This window comes from Mobula hypostoma, chromosome 9, assembly GCF_963921235.1.
Source record: "Mobula hypostoma chromosome 9, sMobHyp1.1, whole genome shotgun sequence".
NCBI classification, from domain to species: domain Eukaryota; kingdom Metazoa; phylum Chordata; class Chondrichthyes; order Myliobatiformes; family Myliobatidae; genus Mobula; species Mobula hypostoma.
In genome coordinates this window covers 147,428,821-147,434,223 of record NC_086105.1, presented here as the reverse complement: position 1 = coordinate 147,434,223, position 5,403 = coordinate 147,428,821, and positions in this window count along the sequence as shown.

Sequence of the window (5,403 nt, the reverse complement as noted above, 5' to 3'; positions counted from 1 at the left end):
GCTGAGTTCCTCCAGCACTGGATTTCCAGGATCTGCAGAATCTCTTGTGGTTTTGAATTGTCAGTTTATTCTTGGATTAACTGGTGTTGTGGCGGGTGGGAGTGAGTCGGGGGACCCTTACTGCTCAGGGTAACCTCTCCTCCTCAGCCAAGCCTGGCTGCGCTGCTGGAACTGCGATGTGGGAGCAAAACGGTTAATGTAACCAGTTCACGAGAGTTCAGTTTCTGCCACTGTCTGCTTCCGCCTACGTTCCAAATATGGGTGGGATAAAATTAGTAAATTAAGGACATGTTATGCTGGTGTCAGAAGCATGGTGGTTATAGATTAAAGATTAGCTTTATTTGTCACGTACATTGAAGTATCAAAACATAGAGTGAAATACACCATTGACATCAACAACCAATGACAATCCGCAGAGAATGCATCAACGCCAACAGCAGGGAAGGTCCTGGGGCAGCCTGCAAGTGGAGAATGTGCAAATGTGGTACAGCAGTTGCAGGCTATGGCTCCCGAATTGACTGCAGTGATGACTGGCTTCTAGGCTGTGGACTCACTTTCATGATGCATGTCCTTTTGTCATGAAGCAATGAAATTAAAGCCCTTGTATGTGATCTGGTGGTTCCATTATATAGAATGTTAAAGATTCAAGGATATTATAACCAGACTGGCAAGATTATGTGAGATTTTTGTTTCCCCTCAACCACATGGACAAATGCTTGATAGGGTGGATGTGGAGAGGATGTTTCCTATGGTGGGAGAGTCTAAGACACAGCCTCACAATAGAGGGGCGTCCTTTTAGAACGGGGATTAGGATGAATTTCTTTATCCAGAAAGCGGTGAATCTGTGGAATTCTTTGCCACAGGCAGCTGTGGAGGACAAGTCTGTATGTATATTTAAGGCAGTGGTTGATAGATTCTTGATGGGTCAGGGTATGAAGGGATACGGGGAGAAGGCAGGAGATTGGACCCAAGCGGAATATTAGATCAGCCGTGATAAAATGCGGAGCAAACGTGATGGGCCGAATGGCCTAAATCTTCTATATCTTGTGGTTTTATGAACTTCAGTTTTGAATGTTATTTGCTTTTATTGTTTGCACGATTTGTTGTTTTTTTTCTCTGCACATCAGGTGTTTAACTTTTTTAAATGGGTTATATTGGGTTTCTTTGTTTTGCAGCTAGCTGCCTGTAAGGAGACGAACCTCAAGGTTGTATACAGTATACATACTTTGTTAAATGTACTTAGAAATTCAAACTCCTTACAGACAGCTATTGAATCTTGGTTGCTGGCACTGTAAGGCATTACTGTAGCTATGCTACCGGGGACACCCCTGCAGCTGAGTGAGACCACTACCATTCCAGGAGAAATCTGACCCCTGGCGATACTCTCACTATCACAGTTTGCGGATAGGAAAGTGGGTGCAGTCGGTCATCGTCCTTGTGTCCCGTGGGCCCAGGTTCAACGGCTGCCCATCCACCATCACATTGGCAGAGTAGTTGTCGAAAACACTGGGGATGTATTCGCGAGCTGCCCCCAGCACAACATTGTACCATGTTGGTTATTGACGGAAACAACACATTTATGTTTCGATGATAATCTGATGGCACTGACACAATGTGGAGACCCAGCGGGAAGTCACATTCACCCACCATGTACCAAGCAAACCCCCTCCTCTCTTCATCCAGTGTGGCAGAAAAGAATGCAGGGACTTGATTACTTTGTGAGGAGTTTGAGATTTGGTATATCACCCTGTAAAGCCTGTTGCAAATCTCTACGGAGCATTCTGACTGGTTGCACCACAATCTGGGATGGAGCGGCCACTGGACAAGGTAGTGATGAACTGTACCGGGTTGTAATCTCAGCCACCTCCATCACAGGCATAACCCTCCCCAAAACTGAGGATATCTGTAAAAGATAATGCCCCATTCAGGGCCCCACCACCCAGGACATGCCCTCTTGTTGCTACCATCAGGGGGAAGGAACCGTTCCTTCCCCTCCACCATTAGATTTCTGAACAGTCCACAAAAACTACTGTTTTTTTTTGCAGTATTTATTCTGAAGTTTACAGTATTAAAGAAGGAAACATTTCACATCATAAGTCAGTGATAATAGATCTGAGTAACACACAAAATGATGGGGGAACTCGGTCCTGATGCAGGGTCACCACCTGAAATGTCAACTGTTTATTCCCCTCCACAGATGCTGCCTGCCATGCTGCATTCCTACATTTTGTGTGTGCTGCTCTGGATTTCCAGCGTCTGCAGAATTTTGTGTTTATGTAGTTGATAATAAATCTGATCAGGTGCTTGGGATTTTTTTTCCCCTCTAGCTCACAGCTGGCCGAAACTTTAATAGATAGCGGTTAATGTACAAGATAGCAAGCAGTGGTAAATCAGGCAACTGGGCTTGGTTCATCACTCATGCGAGAGGCTTCTTTAGTTCTGATCCATGTTGGGTAGTTTTCCGATTTATAAACTCCGAGTTGTTTAAGGGTATAGCAATCACACGAATTTCGTTAAGGGTCGCAGAGATAATCAGGGGGTCTTTAATCTTATCTCTACATGAATGGAGGTGTGAATTATTGTGGCGATACCGGGGTAGAGATGTTAGGACTACATTGCAAGTAGCTGATAGGTGAGTCGTACTCCTCTGTTCGGGGATGTTTATAAGCCGGAAAACTACCTACCCTGGATCATAACTGAAGCATCTCGGATGGGGTGGGGGGGGGGGGTCATCCGGTATGTCTCTAGACAACGGAGCAGGTCCAGTTGCCTTGATTTACTACTGCTTGATATACACCGAGAACCTTCACAGACATCTGTACAAACTAGCTCTTCTCCGGATTACTTGCAAAATCGAGAAGTAATTCGGAACCAGAAATTAAACTCCCACTTCCTCTAATGGACCTGTTCCAGCTGGAATTTGAAACTACTGTACCGATCAAATCTACAAAAACACGCGAACTATTCTATTCCAGCACACCCAGTGAAGAGCTGCCCCTGTAACCATGGTTTTGGAGAGTAATGACATACTCGAGACTATTTAACCTGCTAATTAGCTCTTCAAAGGAAAGGAGTAAACTCAACCCGATCACACTAGGTTCGTGTAAAATCTCATGGCAACAAGTGCAAATTTACCTGCATATCACATATTTATGGAACAACAGAAATCATGCGTTTTAACCCGACTGAGGCGTTTCAGCCAGGTTCCTGTATCTTTTAGAATTGATTGTAAAGTTCTCTTACTTGTTTTTAGAGCTCTCGGTGTTCTGGGACAGAGTACATCACAGAAGCGTTTTTGTTTTATATTCCCGCTCGAGCTCTCAGGTCTTCTTCCGCCGGTCTCGTCTCTCATAAACAACCTCGCTCAAAAAAGTTGGCAAATCAGCTTCTTTGAACTACGTTCTTAAACTGTGGAATTCAATACCTAAAACTATAAGGGATGCAGACTCAGTTGACACTTTTAAACAGCAGTTCAATACCTATTTATTTAACCTCGCTTTTAAATCCCATCTTTTTTTTTATTTTCATGTTTGCACTTTGAACTACATCGTTGTATGAAAACTGCTCTATAACTAAGTTATTATTATAAACCTGCTGTCTTAAAGCTCATGTTAGACTACGAAGACATGGTAGCAGAATCAGGCCATTCGGCCCATCGGGGTGCACCGCCATTCCACCATGGCTGATTTATTATCCCTCTCAACCCCATTCTCCCTGTAATCTTTGACACAACAAAAGATGCTCTGGAGGAATAGATAATTCACAGCAGTTCAGTGACAACATTTTCACCTTTAAGTCACATCCAGAGTTTCTACCCTGTTCAGAACATTGCCGACTTGTCACCTGGTCACATTTGGTTCAGGAACCCATCAACATTTACCAATACCCTGTCTTGGATCAACCACGTCAACACCACAGCCAAGAAATCCCACCAGCGCCTCTATTTCCTCAAGAGATTAAAGAAATTTAGCAGTCCCTGTTGACGCTCACCAATTTTTATTGATGCACCACAGAAGGCAATCCTATCTGGATGCTTCACTTTTGGAACGGCAACTGCTCTGCCCAAGACTGCAAGAAACTGCAGTTCAGCAAAGCTAAGCTGAACCCACATGAGAGACACCAGCGTCCCCTCCACGGACTGTAATACATCTCACTGCCTCAGTGAAGTAACCAACATAATCAAGGATCCACCCGGACGCACTCTCTTCTCCCCTCTCCCAATCGGGGAGAAGATACAAAAGCCTTCAAGCACGTACCACCAAGCGCAAAGACTGCTGTTATAAGATCTGAATGTTCCCTAGTACAAGATGGACTCATGATCTCACACTTTCTGTGCAACACTTTATCAGTTTCCCCATGTACTACCTCAATGCAGATTCAACGTACATGGCCAGCTTGCAAAAGTTTCTCACTGTACCCCAGTACGTGACAATAATAAACCAACATACCCACAGTGTTGAAAACCTCATTTACAGCCTGACACATTCTCACTTAGCATCTGCAACTCCACAAGTTTCACATATCCCTCCCAGACCTTGACAAAACTTCAGCTTAGTCACCTCCCTCTCATTCATTACAAACTCCTGCTAACAGCATCGCATTTAGCCTGAGCAATGCTTGATATTCTCCCTGGAAACCCTCGGAGGCTCCACTAATGTACCCCACCCCCAACCAACCACCACCCTCCTCCACTGAATTGTGTGATCTTATTGCCATTCATGGCTGTGAAGGCCAAGTCAGTGGGTATATTTAAAGTGGAGGTTGATAGGTTCTTTGTTAGGATGTCAAAGGTTACAGGGAGAAGGCAGAACAGCATTGAGAAAGATAATAAATCAGCTATGACTGAATAGTGACAAAGACTTGATGGGCCAAATAGCCTAATGCTGCTCCCCTGTCTTATGGTCTCTCCCAGAACAGCTTTTCCAGTCCATTGTACCTCAATGCTCTCAACATTTAACTGCACCAGCTACAGCCTTCAACTCTCTTATCCTAGACTAGGGGTTCCCAACCTTTTTTAATGCTACAGAGCCTTACCATTAACCAAGGGGTCTGTGACCCACAGGTTGGGAACCTGTGACCCAGACGTTTGGTCGTTTTCTCCAATAATTCAAACATTCAACACTCCTCCAGTGAAGCAGCTTGGGGTGGGGGGCAGGAGCCTGTTAAACAAATTATATACCCGATGAAGGGTCTTGGTTCGAAACGTCAACTCTTTATTCATTTTCATAGATGCCGCCTGACCTGCTGAGTTCCTCCGGCATTTTGTGTGCTTCTCCGGATTTCCAGCGTCTGCAGAATCTCTTGCATTATATGAACTGGAAAATTTTAATGCAATTCTTTTCTGGCTGCATCACTGAACACAAGCATTTCTGACAAGATAGTCACATGCAAATCTCTAACCAA